This window comes from Ischnura elegans, chromosome 1, assembly GCF_921293095.1.
Source record: "Ischnura elegans chromosome 1, ioIscEleg1.1, whole genome shotgun sequence".
Lineage (NCBI taxonomy): Eukaryota > Metazoa > Arthropoda > Insecta > Odonata > Coenagrionidae > Ischnura > Ischnura elegans.
In genome coordinates, this window is record NC_060246.1 from 12,519,451 (window position 1) to 12,537,397 (window position 17,947).

Here is a 17,947-nt window from a genome sequence, read left to right on the forward strand (position 1 = left end):
AAATGTACTTGCTGGAAATTCCGCGGATGGAGTATATTTTCAACGGAGATATAAGTATTTAAAAATGACTCTTCATCGGCTTCTTGAAAACACGCCGTTATCGGAGCGCCCGCGCGTGACGTCACGGCACGGTATCCACTGATGACAATGCGAGGAAATGGATAGAAATTTTTTTTCGTTTGAGACCCTACATATCGTGATTTTAAGTTTTTATCATAAAATAATTTGTAAGAATTATTCCGTCGTATTGATAAATAAAGAAAAAGATTTACATTTAATGAAGTTATCCGTTAATTTTCACATGAGCGAAGAAATAGTTAAAACAAATACAATAGGTCAAAATGAGTGTTATTGGTCCTTCTAGTTTGCCATACGACCCCGGTCCTTCCAGTGTCAAGTCGGCCGACGGGCACGCAAAAGTTTCAAAAACTTGGCGCCCATCCCGTCCAAATCCCGTCGTAGTTGGGAGAGATGCCCGAGGGGCAGCGCCACGTCCGTCGCGGCGGCGCTCCCCATTCGAACAACTGTAGTGTCGCGGGCCCGTTTGTCTTTGCGGCTTTTACTTTGCGTGAGAAAGGGAAGGAACGGGAGGGAGGGAGGGAGGGGGGTGGGTGGGGTTGGCGCTTAGGAGGGGGACTGCGAAAGTCTGCGCCAATGTTCTCCCCTCGCCGTTTCAAGGGAGTGGGGGTAGGGGGGCTGGAGGGGAGGGGAGGTCGTCTCTCTCTCTCTCTCTCTCTCGCACACCCCATGGAGTGGAGCCTTCTCTCCGCAGTCGTCCGCCCGTCGTGCCCCACGCGTCAACCACTCCTCCACACCTTGCTCACACCTACCTTCTCATCTCTCTCGTCGGCCGCTTCCGGCGCGTCTGCATCCCCCCGAACCGATCTCCACCGGACGAGCGGAACTCGGAGAGGAAGTGATCTAGCACCCTGTGGACCCTTTTGGGGCTCCCCCTTCTGACTTTGTGGGCCCTTCTCTCCCTCTGGTGCCGTTTAGGGGCGGACTCTCTGGGGGTGGAATTAAAGGAGTCTGCGGGAGGGTAGTAGGGTGGTTTTTTTCGCCCCCCCCCCGCCCCAGCGGGGGCGGAGTGTCCCGGAGAGAAGAGGCGGAGGTTTTGTGGCCGGATTGTTGGTGGTGTCGTCGCGGCGAGTGTTTGAATAGCGCGTGTGGGGGTGCCGCTGTTGGAGGAGGGCCGCACCCTGGGAGCAGCGATCCGGAGGCGAAGCAGGTGAGTCACTCATTGGTGGGGCTGACCAGGTACCGGGAGAAAGGGAGCTTAAAACATGCGGAATACATGAGATAATCAGGAGCTAAATACCTTCACCGTTGCGAGGATTCCATCAGAGAGAGAAAGAAAGAACTTCTCCATTGCTTTGGGGATAGGCTGATAGGAAATTCGATGGATTTTTTCGCATATTTCGTTATCATGATTAAGATAATGAGGAGATAAATAGGAGTCTTGTAAGTGTCATTAAAAAAATGAAAATCGAAAAATTCTCATCACTCGGTGGAGTTGCAGGAAGTCGTGTATTCGGGAAGCATTAATAAAATGTGTAAAAGTTATGTTTATGAGCTAAATTGCTAGATAATGGTTTTCTGGGTGTCAACTGATATGTATTTTCAATAAATGAAAGTAAAAAAAATTCGTAGCATTGAAAGTAAAGCGAACGGTTTTTGATTTGTCGATCTGGTCAGAGGAAGCATAACGCTTCAAGTTGAATATATGTGGATTGCCTCGAACGAGGAGCTAAGTTGCGAGATTAGGAGTGTGTCAAATATTGTATTTTTTTCAGTGAAAATCGAAGCATTCCAACGCATTAGATCGGAACGGAAGTATGAAGAAGTTTTGGGGGCGCAAAACCGTATGTCAGCGGCGAAGTGGATGTGGAAGTTCCCTGATCCTCCGAATGGGTGGACGCGACTCTCAAAATGCCCTCTTTAGCTGTTTCTCATATTGAAGGGGGGTCGAAGATCCCGGAACGGGCCTGGTATATGGCTTTTTAGTCTGAGAGACCCGAGTCACCATCCTTAGACTCGAGAGCATGTGTTCTGTATGGGGCACTATTTGGACAGGGAAGTGCCGCCCGAGCAAACTGCCTCATTTTGACGTCACCGGTGCGAGGATTCCAACAGAGAGATAGAAGGAAAGAACTTCCCCATTGCTTTGGAGTGAGTCTGATAGGAAATTCGATGGATTTTGTCGCATATTTCGTTATCATTATTTAAGATAAAATGGATATTTTATTTCCTAAGATTTTATTTCTTAACCGACCGAAGTATCGACAATATACTCTTTCATTATGTCGACACCCAGACCCAGTTGACCCTTTATTAAAATAATGACATTATATATTGTCGAAACCTTGGTATTTAAGAAATTACATCAGTAGAAAAAACAATTGTTTTATCTTTACCAGTATATCATGGATTCTTGATTTCCACCAAGTATCGCCTAAGACGTCAAACTCGTATTTCATGTCAAGAAGTATTAACGTTATCGGTGACATAAGGGAAGGCATTTTTTTTTTATGGTGAACGACCGTCACGGAGCATTTCAGTGATATCCCGTGTATGCCGCTTGTAATAAGTTGTACGATCGAAGCCTCGGCCTAAAGATTTTTCAATTCGATTCGTGTTGGGGGATGGTGGTGGTCGCAGGGTGTAGTCGCAGCAGTACAGGGCGGCCCTTGGTCGGACAGAGAGAGATTCTTAGCCGCCTCTCCTCGGAAAGCTCTCCCAGTGGATTGATTGGTGGCCGTCGCCGCGCGAATATTGCACCAGAGGATTCTTCTCCAGTTGACGTGCTGTCAGCCACCCCGCATTAAAGTGGATTTGCAAGAGTCCCCACGCGCGTCACTGGCGGACAGAGCGGTCCGAATTTCGCGAGAAAAAAAGTGTGAAGTGATAGCTATTTACCGAATTTTACATTCGTGATGATATGATATAATCGAATTCATAATTATTCAATGATATTTCTCGCTTGTGAATGCTGGAGTATACGTTATTAACAAAATAAAAGTTCTTTTGTGTATATGTATAATGTGGCTGTAGCCCCTGGCTGGAGTTCGGAAAGGCGTTGCCAAGGTTGCGTTTATGTTTGATGTAACTTGTTTTTTTTGTTCTTGGTGTAAGTGTACGTTATAACCTCTAGTGAATAAAAGGTTTTTTTTCCTGCGTGTGCTAACAGTGAAACCATTTTTTTTGCGAACATTGAAAATATATGAATCGTTCTGTTCTCATCACTGCGATGCGGTAATTTTATAATGCGCTGTAAGTGGGTATGAGATGAACGAAGGTCCCACGGGCCGTGGAGGATCAGAAAGAGAGAGGAATGTGGGGAGGGGGGTGAGCTCTAGTGCTGCGCCGCGCGATCGAAGCAACTGCGGGAACCAACAGTCGACATAGCCATCACCAACAACCTCTCCTCCTCAATATCGCCCACGCGCTTTCGTGCGGGACATTGGGGAGGGTCGCCATTTCTCTCGCCGTAACCTTGAGGTGGCTCAGAGGATTGTATATATAAGAGGGAGCCCACCCTTCCTTAATAAAGATGAAAAAAAATGAAATAGATACTGCAACGTCGGACGATTGTTTTATTCCAAAAAACCTCTTTATTTCTTCAAATTACAGTTTTTATTTTCTGTCTCACTTTTCCAAGCAACTTTCCCTTTTCTCCTCAGCAATCCTTCTATCCTTCAATCCAGCTATTCTTCAATCAGCAACTCCCTAACAACATTAAATATCAGTATTTTAAATATATAACCATAACAAACGTTACAATGCCGTGATTTGAACAGGGAGGCCGACGTAAAAAAATATTGGGGGGCCTAAACCGGGGATCTTGCCCCGGAAAATTTTATAAGTAGTGAGTTTTAAGTTTTTTAAGCAATTTGGAAGAGTCATATGATCGAAATTAGAACCCTGATAACTCGAATCTCGATATCTGGACACACTGGGGAAAATTGACTAGCCTGTCACATTTTTTCCTCAACCCCATAACCCAACAGCCTGAGGGGCTCGCGCCCCCTCAGGCCTCATGGAGTCGGCGCCACTGGATTTGAATTAGTTAAATCAATTATGAGCTAGGGCATCGCCGCGGAACGCAGTCATAAAACTTTAAAATATTTAACAAAAAATTGCAGAACCTACCCTAACCTACCTCTCATTTTTGAAGTGCTGCTGTATCCAGCTAAGATTATGCTACCGCGAATTCTGAGGTTTCAGGCGTTATGGCGTGGAAATACAAATTGGCGAAGTTTGAATGCATTGTACATGTTTAAGCTTAGTCAATGTTGAAACAATTTCACCTAAAATGTTATGGTTTACCTGTGAGATGTAAGACGGAGAAAAATGGGCCTTAGATAAGTCTTTCTTAACTTCTTCATTGTAAAATCGTGCTTATTTCTTCAACCTGTATAAGTAAAACCATGCTTAAAAACGTTCACAAATTTTTGGGTCGTATGATGACAGTGAAGAGCCGTAGAAATATTTTAGATGGCGATGCAACATATAGTTACGTAAGACATAATTTTAAGATCTCTTGAGTAGTGTATCAAGAGAGCTGTACAATGAAACGCGTAATAAGAGGCATCACACAGGTCTGCTATATGACATGGAAGGTTCTTCGGGGGGACGTCATAATTAATGTAAGTTGAAAACCCCTGCTCTTTCAGTTTTATGTCTATAAACGCGGTTTCCTCTTAGACGTACATATTGTGATTCTTCCAAATCATTGAAAATTTCAACTTTCACAAAGAATCATATGAAGATGTGGCCAATCCGTAATCCCTATTGACGTCACAAGCGCGCGATAATCCTTGCACGATTTTCATATATTTCAGCCTTAGCACTCGCTCCAATCACGAATGAAATGTGGAAATCTAAAATCAGGAGTTACTTCAAATCTTCCAGCGTAAGTTTTTATTCACAATGTACGATTGTAATCTTTACACAGTTTCATATCTTCTTATAAGTTCCTTCATTGTGGGAGCAGATTGATTGTACCTGACGCTTTAGAATAAATTTTTACGAGAAAAAAATACAAAATTAAGTATTCATGGGTGTGAAAATTTTCAAGAATTCTAAGCCCTGGTCTCATAATTGGTTGGCATCATTGCGATATTTCCTCTGTCCTTACCGTTAAAAGGTGGATTTTACTAAGTTTTGGCCCTGAGGTTTGGACAGACATTGAAGCGCGTAGGTAGCTCTCAGAAGTGTTTGGGCCGAGCTGCGAATCCAGAAGCAATTGCTAGCCGCGCATTTTCCTCTTGATAATAGCACGCCATTTTTTTGTGTCTGTCTTCTCTTCTTTCCCTTGAGTCCATCAGCTGTGATCACTAGACTATTTCGATACGAGTTAGGGCGGACGATAGAAGTGATCCCGAAAATTCCTAAGGGGAGAAATCATTTGCCGTGGCCTGGGTGTTCATTCTAGTCCTCTTTTTAGCGTATGCAAACTCATGACAACGAAGATGTCAAGCAACATATCTTTAATCTAGTTCCTCTGCCACAAAGTAGAGCTCACCCTTAAGCCTGAATCATACGATGCTTGACCTTACACAACTCTGAGAACAGAAGTTACTATCAATGTGCCTTTGCAAGCTTGCGTGCCGTGTTATTCAATGCTAGCGTGGCGAAAATCCTGCATCTGCGCTAGTATCCTAGCTGGTATGCGTTTTCTAATTATTTTTTCCGTCCTAGTTTCTTTCTTGCTCACAGTGGGACTCTGTAGCCGTCAAAAAATCAAGTTTTCTCTTTCCATCGTTTGAATTGCAATCGATTATTATTTACCTCGAAGAAATACAATGAAAATATTCAGTATTTACTATATGTTTTCAGTTAATTGCTGTGAATTGTTAAGGGCTGCCATCACAGAGCGCCAATGCTGTTCCAAAAAAACCTTCCATGAAACAAAAGCAAACCGAAAAAATCACATCAAGCCTGCCAGAGAAATAAAAAGACTACTTCACAATTTGCTATACATTTGTTAGATAACAATCATCAAAGTGATTTTGTGTTTGAAGTGCTTCATTATGAACCTAAAGGACCTAGATTAGACGCTTTGGAACAAATGGAAATTTTGCAGCACGTACGTTCCAATGACAACATTGTAAACGAATTTTTGTATGACTACCATTCCCCTCTTTTAAGCCTCCCACTCCTAAATTCCTGAGCTAATGACATGACGAACTCTTCGGCCTCTCTCTCTCTCACCTGAACCCCCCCCCCTCCACCTGCCGTGCCCCCCATAAGGGAGCCTCCTCCCCCTAACTTCTTCCATACCACATGACCAAGGTTTTTCCCCCCTCCCTCTTCTCTGTTAACCAATCCGTTCAACCTAATTACCTTCCTCCCTACCCCTCCTTGCCTGGTATAAAAGGATGTGATGGACCTCTGTAGAGTTCACCTGAGGATGACGTCTAACGTTGAAACCATGGTCGTGAATAAATATTAATGTGAAAGTACAAAGTTCTTCTTTCTTAATTTAATTAAACGAAAAAACTTTGTTATCGTGTGATACCATTTTGTGTGTGCTTAGTTTCGACTCGAAAATCCTGTCCTCGCTCTTGCATCCTCGGAACGTGCGAGGTCAATCATCACGTGATTATGGTTTCAGCAACGAAAGAAAAAACACGTTCTGGGCACGAAATATGACGCCCTGCATCGGAGCCGAGTGCTGCATCCCCTTCGATGAACAAGGCTGCTGTAGTGTCGTAAGATTCATCAGTGTTGTTCGCAAACGGCCTTGCCGTAGAGCATCGGAGGCGGCGGTCAGCGCCCCTCGGCCGCTGGCTGACATTGCCAGGCGATAGACCGGCGTTCACCAACAAACACCGCCAAAAACTACCCGATACCCCAACGGAACGAACAATCTCCGATCATCTGTGATTGAGAATTTTACCCACTCCAATCCTCAGTGATTCAATCCATGCTTGGTTCGTATATTGGAGGGTAGAGCTCACCCTGTAATAAGCCACAGGCGTGCTAAATTCACAGATTCAGGGTAAAGAATGTAGTTCTTTTTCCTGTGCTGGCTCGATTTTCGATGTCGTTCTCCTATGTGGTCCGAAATCTCCACCGGGGATTTGAACCTAGTACTCATCAATTAGCTGCCATGTACTATAGCAACCAGGTTGGCACTCTCTCTATGAACGATACATTTTATTTAATCAGCATTTGATTGGAGGAATTTAGCTCGATGAGTACCCATCAATACCGCTGCGTGTCTAATGATGCTGAAATACTTCTTCAAATTTTGAAAGCTTGCGGTCATTTATATCATTTTCTCACGCAGTTTGATATTTCTATGCATCCCTTCTCAGGAGTGAAAATCGAGTATGTAAATCTTCGGTTTTTCCTCCTTTAGCTTTCCCATTCATATCATTTCTCAATACTCTCTTTTTATTTTGAGTTTTATATTCTGGGGTTAATCTGAGGTCATCTTTCTTCAATCATCATCAGCATGTATTTTGCAGTAGATTTCTTTCTTCAACGTTTCCCATTTCCCTCTGTTTATCTCCCCAGCTCCAAGTACCTCTCACTTTTCCATGTCTCTTGCTTCAATAATATTGTCTGGAAATAGCCGTAGTTTATCCATCCTCGTATTTAATACTCGTTAATACTATTAATAGGACTCCGCATCAGATATTTTATCAATGTACCATTTTCTGTCACTGGCCATCTGCAATGGGGAACATGCACAATTTTTTAAAAGTACTGTAACATAAAGGCCCTTAACTCAACTGTACTCGCCGAAAATCTGGCGGATGGATAATGCTTTTTAGCTGAGTTATGAGTCTTTAAAAATTAATCTTCATCGGCTGCTTGAAAACACGACGTCATCGGAGCGTGACGTCAAGGTACGGTATGCACTGATGACAGACTGAGGAAGTGGACAGAAAATCGGTCTATGCAGGGGCTCAAACGCAAACTCGGCGAAAATATTTGCTATTTTTACTTCGATATCTTGCATTCAAGGCTCTACCGCTCTACTCTCTTAGCGAAGTGAATGGATTACCGTCCGACGACGTCAGAAGGCGTTTCAGGTCACGTGACTTCAAGCGAATTCGAGCACTTTTAATTAGCATATAATGATGTTTTATGGAATACTAGGAGAGAGTTTTTGCTTATATATTTGGAGTCGTGAGAAAATAATCAATTCAATGAAACTTACTAGCATGTTGAAAAAATTTCATGCATGTTCCCCATTCTTTAAATGACACCTTGACATTTCCACTATTACTGAGGTAAACTTGTATTGTTGTCGTGAGGTATTGCTTTTTGGCTCATTAGCGACCCCAGTTTCGGCCGCCGTTTGAGTCCGCCAAGTGTGTGTTAGCCACGCCCCGCCAGCACTTCCCTTTCCCCCCTTCCACTCCATTTACAACCCCCAGGCAAAATTTATTCCTTGATTTAAATGTCCATCTTACTTAAAAATAAAAACATTCTAATCTAGTGCTGTGCCAAATTTTCAACAAAATGAAACCTCAGGAACTTAACTGTAATCGAAAGTAAAAAATGATTAATCCATACTTTTCCGTTAGCGCTTCTTTTTTATTTATTTATTTTCACTGCCCCGAAAACAGCTCATTTTAGGCCTTTTACATCCGGGGTATAGCATGAAACAAGGATTATCACATACTACCATTCCCTGAGAAGGGGCTATCTACCCAGGCGGGAATCGAACCCGCGACCTTCGGTTTGGCAGGCGAGAACTTATCCCCGCCGACACAGAGGCCGGCGATTTTGCGCCAAAGGTAAATGAAAATTATCATAGCCTCTCTAAGTATGGTTTACGTTTTTTTCGGGGGGGTTCTTTACTCTTATATGCACTCCAAAATATGAGCCATCTCCAGTAATTCTTTAGGTAGTCGGTTATAATAATTGTTTTTAGTAGCCCCCCCCCCTTTTGCGGACTCTCCCCGACGAAATTCCATCGTCTGTCGGTCGCTTCCGCAAATAAACAATTGGCCAATCGCATAGATACACTAAGATGCTATCCCCTCGCATCTTCGCACATGAGGCAAATAATTATTTTTGGGACCATGCATCATTGCTGAGACATTCCAATCTTTGCCTGCGACGCCTTTACCATTTAACCCGTGTGACACGCTGTGTGATTGAGGAAATATCTCCTTCGTCCCTTCTTGATAATAAACCAGCCAAATTCCTGCCCAGCATCAATGCCCTGAGGGCAGACGATGTCAGAGTTAGCCGTTGAAACATCCACAGGCAGCCGAAGTCCTAACCCGGAGGGACACCAGAGAAGAAATCCTCTCAGAGAAATGATGTTGAAAATTTACTATTTCAAGTGAAATACTATATTCCCATTTTATTTTACGTGGCGACGAAATGACCTAGCCGTCGACGCACCCTAAATTGAAATACTACTACTACTACTAGGATATCGGTTTGTCTATCCGCTATGTATTTCCATACATTTGCATGGATTGCAACCGAAGTTAGTACGCATATGCATCTCATGCTCTCAAACCCCATTCTACTACTTATGGTTATGTCCGACGCGGCCTTTGTGTCATTATGTCAATACCGTTTGTTTTGTCACATCATACTACTTCTGTGGTTGGACATCCTGCAGGGTAGGCACACCTGTTGACACGTTCCAAGGGGAAACATAACTTATAGCATTATACATTATTCATTGCACATTATACACTATAAATCCTCTCGGTGCAAACCTTTTTCCTTGGGTTCACCAGAACTCTTTGGTCTACCCACATACGGACACACATCTAGCGATCAATGTTGTGGAGCTGGTTATTAGCTGATCACGTGCGTGGTAGCCCGAAATCATTTTTTCCTTTGTTTGTTGTAGCAGATCTATACCAACCATTGGCGCAGCGAGGGGGGGGATTTTGGGGGATAAATTTGGGGGATAAAATCCCCCCCCCCAGAGCTCACAGAAATTTTTAAGTTTAACCCACTTTACTTAATTTGATTGATTTTACCAATAGAATAGAGTACTAAGGATGAATAAACTATCCCTCAGGAAGCCGTAAAACTCACCATTTTGAACCATTTATCTAAAATTCCGAATTTATTAATCTCGCACCTACCGCTTATCCTGGTGGGTATACCATAACCCGCGCACCCCGGTGTTAGTTGCACCTCAAACCCCCCAGCCTTGATTCCTAGCTGCGCCCCTGCGTTCAGTCATCATTTACCCGCTTTGTTCCTTTACCTAAAAATCCTGCCATGCCTGTGACTATGACCTCCAAGTTTCCAATTTCTCTGGGCAGTGTCCTTCCTGAGCAACGTCCCGGGCGGCCTGCTAGTTATCATATAATCGTCTTTATACATGAACTCTCACCATTAAGGATGTGATAGCCGCAGTGCAAAATAATCACTGGAAGGGAAAAATCATTCAACTTAAATTGTGCGTGGATCAAGATCCCCAGAGTTTGTGATGGTTGCCCAGAAAAAAAATGAAGCAAGAAAGGCCGTTGTTAGGCCGTTTTTTTTTTGGAGAAAATAGCGAAATATTAAAGCTGTAGCGGATTCAGAAAAAACTCGAGGGGGGGGGGGGGGCAAAATATATCTTAAGTTACCTTTACTTTTATCCTAATAAAAACAATCAAGTTTGATTGAAATCCTAATCAATAATAATTAAAATTTCAATGAAATTTATAACACACATATGCAAGGCAATGCTACCTTATGATATAAAAAGGTTATAAATGAAGCTCTGCAATGTTTGACAATACGGGCGGGCCCGCAAGTGAGAGGGGGGCGCCCCCTTTGCCCCCCATATGTATCCGCCACTGTATTAAAGGAAACGTGCAGCGAAAAATTAGCCTCACATCTCTGGAGAGTTAATAAAAGAAATGCGCATTGGATGCCGTCTGTTACTATAATTTTCATTACGTTTTTTTTATCCATATTATATTTTGTTATTATTATTCATGTTATTTTCCTTTCTAAGATATTTTACTCCATTATTCATGGTTTTAATTAACATAAAACAGAATAAAAGCACTGAAACAAATCATTCCTCGGCATCATCCTTCTCAATGAATTTCAATTTCATTCTACATCAATAAAACCCTACGCAATTTTTATGTTGAAGTAATACCTATGTTTAACGCTAAGGCAATTAATTCTATGATGGCAAATTTCATCATTGGTGTATGTATAATTTTTTAAATGAAACCCTTCTTTGGCCTTACTTCTTTAATCTTACGATAACAAGTGAGCTTGTTAGCAAGGATGGCAAATGAAAGGAAACGAAAACGATTGGTTTCGACCCGGAGGGAAACGAAAATACGAGGCCTGGGTTTAGTTTCGTTCCCGCACGAAATTAAAATCTCCAAGGAGCTTAGTTTCGACCCGGGACGAAACTTCACTCTCAGGAACGAAACTAAATTAATCGAAACTCCACTGATCATACTTGTGTTTCGATCCCAGAAGTTGAGTGGAGGGGGAAAAGAGGGAAAAGTTTCGACCCATTGCGTTTGACATACTACTTGTAGAGAGGTTAACATCGAGCTTAAAAATCGAATGGCAAGTTTGTGCTCACCGTTCTGCTGCTGTTGGTATGTGCCCCATGAGTGTGATGAAAAATATGAGTGCCCCATGCATCTAATGGCGGTAGGCCTAACCTATACTTTATTCAACCGTACTTCGTACTCGGTGTGTGGATCGAAACTAAACGGTTTAAGGTGAAGCACGTGGTTCCCTTCGGTGCGAAACATTATCTGTGTTTCGCTTCGTCCCAGAGTTTTAGTTTAGTTTCGACCCGAAGTAGTTTTGACTCCGATTTCGTTTCGACCCTGAGTTTAGCTCCCAGGATTTAAATCTATTTCGTTTTGTTTCAACATTTCCCTCCCGGGAACGAAACTATTGAAATTTTACTGGTTTTGACTTTCGTTTAGTTTCTTTTGCCAACCCTGCTTGTAAGTTATAAAATTAAATTTATCGCTATTATTTCTATAAATTGAAACTTTTTTGGCGCACCTGGCTTGCATTCGGTAGATGGTCGTTCGAATCCTGGTGAAGGCGAATCAAGGTTTCTCTGAGTAATATTTTACGCCTTGTGTGGACTTGAAGTTGACATCGCAAAGGTCTGCCGCGGTTTTTTTTCCTAGTGCAGATATTTCGATAGCAGTAGGCTGATGAATCATAGCAGAGAGTTGCGGCTAATCGGTTACAGTATAAAGCGTGGAAACTCAGTGGACAGACACGGAGGTTTAAATAGGTGAGAGTAGAGCTCACTCCGATTTGTTCCACAGGTTTATAATGTATGTGCATAGCCCGATATATCCTGAATGTGTCCTGATATCTCGAATCTCTTTGATTTCTAACTGAAGGACTTTAGGTTCGATTCCCTGGTGAAGCCTTCGTACTCCCCCAATTGAAAATTATCGAAGTGAGAGATATTCCAGAGAAAGTCTCCGGATCTCTATCCTGAACTACACATTCAGGATATCGGGCTATACACATATATTATAAACCTGTGGAACAAATCGGAGTGAGCTCTACTCTCACCTATTTAAACCTCCGTGTTAAAACACCGAGCGATCGAATTCGTTACAGTATGAAAGTGTTCTCTCAAGCGTCTAATAAGCTATTTTTAGCTTTAAGTCAACTGGTGATACGAATTGAAAAGTATTTTCAGTCAAGTCAGAGCGCATGCTGATTTCTAGGCCTGCCTTCCAGCTGCCTGATGAGAAATCTGTTGATTGTGTCCAAGGCCCTTTCATTCTTGGCACCGTGCCAAGTTTGGAGGAAGGAGTCGGCTTGCTTTGTAAACCACTCTCCTATTTCCCTTCCCCCTCACCCCTCCTCCTCCCGTGCCCTCCCTCGGAGGAAGAATAGTGAATCAGCCGATGCGAGAAGCTAATGCAGACGATACCTGAGGGGGAGGACAACAACTGCGACAACAACTTGTGCCGTTGAATTGCCAAACATGGGTAGGAGAGCCAGGGTTATTCGCTTGGGGTAATGGGGTCATCCAGCGAGCCCTGAAATCGCTATTCATGCAAAAGATTCGGCGGATGCAAGAGAAAGATAAGTCGGGTCGAAACAAAATCTTACTCATGCAGTCATTCTCACGCAAGTTAGAAAAAAGGAAATGAAGTTGTCTCCACCATCTTTTAACCCTTAGAGTGCCGGGGAGCGCTATCGCGCTCTTCCTATCTCTCGCGAAAAGTGCCAGGAGCGCGATAGCGCTAATCCTTCTATGTCTCTCTTAAATGCTTATAGATCACTAATAATTCAATAGTTAGTATTCATTTTATTTTAACGTGAACTATTTTCTTTTAATTATAAAAAAATTACTCATATTACAAAAAATTCGTCAAATAATGCATTAAAATGGTGAAACCACATATAATAAAGATTTCTTAAAGTTTTTAAATATATACCTTTAGTTGTTTTTGAGACCTATTTTTTTCCCTAACCTACTGCAAAATCAGCAAAAATGCCTCGGCACTTTTGGCATAGTTCCTGGAAAACCGGTTGGCACTCAAAGGGTTAATGAGTTGGTGACGTCGTTGAAATTCTCGCTTATTAACTTATTCTAAATTAAGGCACAGTTGTGATCTAGGGAAGCGATTCTTCTCATTGGTGAAAACAACAACGAGCAAAGCGAGGCTGATACACAAGGCCTCGGATTGGACGAGAAGCAGTGCCTCGCTCCTCATAATCAGCCACTCATGTGCGATTGGGTTTGGAGCCGTCGATTTTTCGTACGAGTAGGCGACGCGACGGGTGGAAGAAGGGAAGGTCCCATTATTTGATAAAGCCTATCATAATCCATGATGAAATACAAATACTTGGTGAAAGAAGCAATTGCGTTGAAGCTCAGTGTAGGTGTATCCCTCTAGCACACCAAATTACTCATCCTCTCTTTGCTTCCCGATCGACGAGCGCCCTTTGGCAAATGGTGGTTCACATTTGAGGCATGGAAGCGCAACGCCAATCAGTACCTGAACGCAGACGCCTCAAATTTTCTTGTGGGACTAACTAATAACTCAGGGTTTCCTATGGTGTGCGATAATGGCTTTTATTTTAATAGATGACATATATATTTCTCGTCCCAAGTTAATTTCATCGGTTCACCACCATTTCCATCAAACTCTCTTAATTCCATCAGTATTACACCCCCCTTTGCGTTTAAGAGTGTACATGTTAATCAAAGCAATTCTGATCTTCTAGGTCGCTCAGGCAGAACTATTTAATATGGTTATTTCCGGTGAGAAATCTTAAAAAGAGAATCAATTTTCAGTTTGTATTGATTAATCTATGCGGCTATCCTCATTTTGTGAATATTGTAATTTAACCTATAAAATATAATTTCTGTCACAACCAAAAGTATTGTCATATTTTTTCAATCGATTTAGATGAAATTCACCCATGAAAATATGTTAAAAAGGTCAACAAAGGAAGAAACTGGCGGAATTTCTTTAGGAAAATGAAGTTGCTTGAGTTCAAACTCTGAGGTGCATAAATATTATCATGGTTGAGTAGGAATTCGAGACTTTCTCAACTGACGAGTGCCCTAGATCAAGTTTCGCCATTTTAAGTAATTGTAAACCAACAGACGCTCTTTTTGGGCTACACCTAAATCAATAGTTGGACTAATTCGAGTCAAGTGAAGCTCTGTCGAACAAGGTTTATTTATTTATTTCAAAAGCCCACATACAGCAATTATTGCCAATTTACAGTGGCGCAGTAACAAGATAATAAATAATATATAACAAGAAACATAATACATGTAATGTTACGGGAATCAGATCAACCTAAAAATGCCAAGAAACAAGTACATAAAAGGTAACGAGAATCAAAATCTCGAAATTAAAGAACACAAGTTCATAAAGGTAAGGAAAATTGTAGCAGTAGCAAGAAGTGGGAAGTCTTGCTATTGATGTTCAGAGAGGTAAGATAGAGCCGGATTAGAAAGACTTTCGGGGATAGGGAAAAGGGATCAATACTCGGAGGAAGGGAATTAAGAAGTGAAGGAAGGCGGAAAAAAGTGAGCGTTGAATGAGTGATAATAATAATCTGGGAACTGGTGTGTGGAGCAGTGAGTGGGTGCGCGTAGGGCACTTGGAAATTAAGAAAGGAAAGGAGTTCAGGACATTGTAGATAAATTTAAGGTCACTTTTAAGGCGTACAGAAGGAAGATTGTGAATGGAGAGAGAAGTTGCATTCTGTGATTCCATGAAGTGCAGATCTGGCGCAAATACTCTGTGCGGTTGCAACCGTGCATGCGACTCCTTTGTGCGTGGTGCACAGATTCTCTTTCGTTGGATGGCATTCGTGCGACCAAAAATATCCATCCCCCCACTAACTCACGTCACACCCCACTCTCTCTCTCTCTCTCCCTCCTCACACGCCAATACATATATTATTCACTTGAACATTCTTCTCACTCGGACCTCTCAAGTATAATTCACCGATACCTTCTCGTTGTATGTAATAAAGTTGATTACATTCATTTTAATATATCCTGTTCAATTGCTTCGCTAATCATGAAAACATGTCGATTCTGGTAGCGCTTGAAAAATAAAAAAGACCAATATTTTCTGATTTTCGTTTTGAACTCATATGCGGATCCATTGCATGCTCTTCGGTGACCAATATTTTCTTTCTCATCCAAGAAAAATGGAATTTCGGCAATTTTTCCGCTTTTTCGTCCCAAGCTTCTCAAACTATTCGCGACGAAAAGTTACCGGCCGTAACCCTTTGGCAAATAAATTGATGACGTCAGAGGCTCATTTTGATCGTGTCTGCGCTTGTTAGCCACTCCTCGGTCTAGTGTATAGGCCTCGTACAACCTGGTGAGCTGTCAACCTGCGTGTCCACACGAGACTAAAAGTCTCGAGAATCGAGTGCAACAATTGGAAACGTGAGTTAGACCACTCCCGGAGACAGCGTCTCGGCGATTATTCAAAGGAGACTTCAATTGTTGCAACAGTGGACACGCATATTCCCCAACTCTCGAGAAAAAGGGTAGAACAGGAAACAGTCTCGTTCCTCTGGTCTGAGAATACTGATAATCAGTAATTAATCGTGGTCGCGTAATTATCAGTGACCATCCTTAAGTCGACACATCGCTGAGATAAATATCCGAGAATCGAGTTTCGGAGACCTTGTGACTCGCAAAAGGTTGAGACTAGTCTTTGATGGAGTCACGGTTACGAGTTAAACCTCGAGATTTTCTCATCAGTTGACACTAATCAGCATTCCTTCCGACAAATTGTGGCATTACGTTGGCAAAAGCTTGACAATGTTTAAAGTAAGCCCCGAGACAAAGAACTCTATTCATCTGCCGCTGATCAAATGAGAGAAAAACTCATCATAGGCAATATAAATAACGAAACATTTCGTCATAAGTACGTAACAACTTCATATAACTAGTATTTGAGGCATAAATTTCCAATTCAAAAGGTTTGTCCGTTACAATAAGTATTTCAGTAATGGCAAATAACAACTAATGCTTCCCAAAACGAACCTTAAACATAAAAGAAAATAACAAGTTGAACGGTGAGTGTGTCAGCACCGAAAACAATGTCGTACATCTCTGTCAAAGGTCGAGCGATGTCACTCTGACGATAGCCAATTCAAGAGAGTGCGCCGACACGCACCTAGGCTAACTTGAGGTGGTGGAAGGAGGGGAAATCACACCAGCGCATTAGTTTAGGGGAAAAGGTGGCTGGATTTGAAACTCAGGCGGACGGAATGAGTTGACAGGCAGCCCCAGACACCGGTTAGCCCAAACAGTCCAATGTTCCCTGCGCCCGGGTTGACAGGAAACTCCAGAACAGTGCTCTAGTCCAAGTATGGTTGGGGAAACACCATTATTGGCGGTGAAGGTGTCCATCTCCACGACCTCCTTATTGATATTTAAGCTCGAAGTTGGAGTGAGGGACATTCAGATAGGCAATAGGGTAGTTTCCTTCATCAAAGAAAACGAAAGGCATTGATTCCAGTTCGCTACCCACCATTAGTTTATTCATAATATACAAATTATTTGGTTTTACAAATCCCAGTTTAGACGAATGGCAATGGTCAATTTTAACCGCATTTGAAAAGGCCAGATTGGCGCCCATGCGATGCCACTCCACGTGACGTCACAGGGACCTAGTTTCTATACGAGTAGGTAGGAGTTTTACATCGTCTGAATTACCAATGCATACATGAGGCACAGGGCTCAGGGAAACATCTCTAAATAATCACCTATTAAAACTGCCTATGGTCGGAAAGTTTCCCTCGTTTGATAAGGTATTAATAATCTTTATTTAAGCCAAGCGCTACCTGCTACCAGGGTACTCTGCTACCTGCTAGCAGCCTGCATCTCAGCGGCGCACACATCCTCGTTCCAAGGTCACCTAACTTTGCGATAGCGGGAATCAGAATGACGACACACGGGAGTTTTCCAACATTCATACTTAGCCGTCGTGTTTTCGCGCGCTTGAAAATTTTCACATTTCATTTAATAGCAAAAAAAATATCGTCATTTAAAAATCTAAAAGTGTGAAATTCGCACTCCAGGTGTAATAATCTTTCGATTTAGGCAGTAAAAAATAGGAAACCATCCTATTGGTAGCCAAGAAAGGGAGAGACATGGTAGGGTGAGGTTTCGGAGGGAGAAACAGATTTGATTGGTAAAAGTTGGAATACTTCTCACTCCTGCAGAATAAGCCTCAACACCAACTTTCCCCTGGATTTACAAAATTCGAAATCCTCCGAGCCTTTGAGTCGCAGGCCTTTGCGCGAAAGTCTTGCGGATAAGTCCGGAGGAATTTCTGGGGGGGGGGGCTACTAAAACAAATGCCACAAAAAATCGTAAGATTCTCCCCGAATAAGTAAATAAGCTAAAACTATAGGTAATGGCGTCAATAACTCTTGAAAAACTTGCCGCCTTATTCGAATTCTCTCACTTTAAACTTATGAGAGAGAGAGAGAGAGAGGAAGATTGAATGGA

The 17,947-nt window shown here is 42.4% G+C and overlaps 1 protein-coding gene across 15 annotated transcripts in view; it reads left to right on the forward strand.

The window, feature by feature from the left end:
* Positions 1-763: 763 nt before the first annotated feature.
* Positions 764-17,947, forward strand: part of LOC124155779 (glutamate-gated chloride channel) — a 661,010-nt gene continuing 643,826 nt past the window's right edge. For all 15 annotated transcript variants that reach the window (XM_046529880.1, XM_046529974.1, XM_046529888.1 and 12 more), the window contains exon 1: positions 764-1,228. The gene's annotated coding sequence lies outside the window, so the exon portion shown is untranslated. The remainder of the gene's footprint in view (positions 1,229-17,947) is intronic.